Genomic DNA, 244 nt, shown 5'->3' with positions numbered 1-244 from the left:
CCAATGTTAAATAAAGATAAGATGATACACGAGGGCACTCGGGTGATATTTCCGAACGCAGCCTAAGTGGAAACAAATGGTTGTGTTTAACAAAATGGGTGCGTTCAGCAGAACGTTTGTTTTGCAACTGTTGTAAGTTTCTTTCGCGCTAATTGGATCATACTTTTAGATCTAGAAGAATGGTCCTATCTCAGCAGACAATCATAAAACGATTGCAAAACTGTTGAGTCTGCTGAACGCAGCC

This window comes from Mycetomoellerius zeteki, unplaced genomic scaffold (assembly GCF_001594055.1).
Source record: "Mycetomoellerius zeteki isolate Tzet28-1 unplaced genomic scaffold, Tzet1.0 scaffold99, whole genome shotgun sequence".
Classification (NCBI taxonomy): Eukaryota; Metazoa; Arthropoda; class Insecta; order Hymenoptera; family Formicidae; genus Mycetomoellerius; species Mycetomoellerius zeteki.
This window is presented reverse-complemented; position numbering follows the sequence as displayed.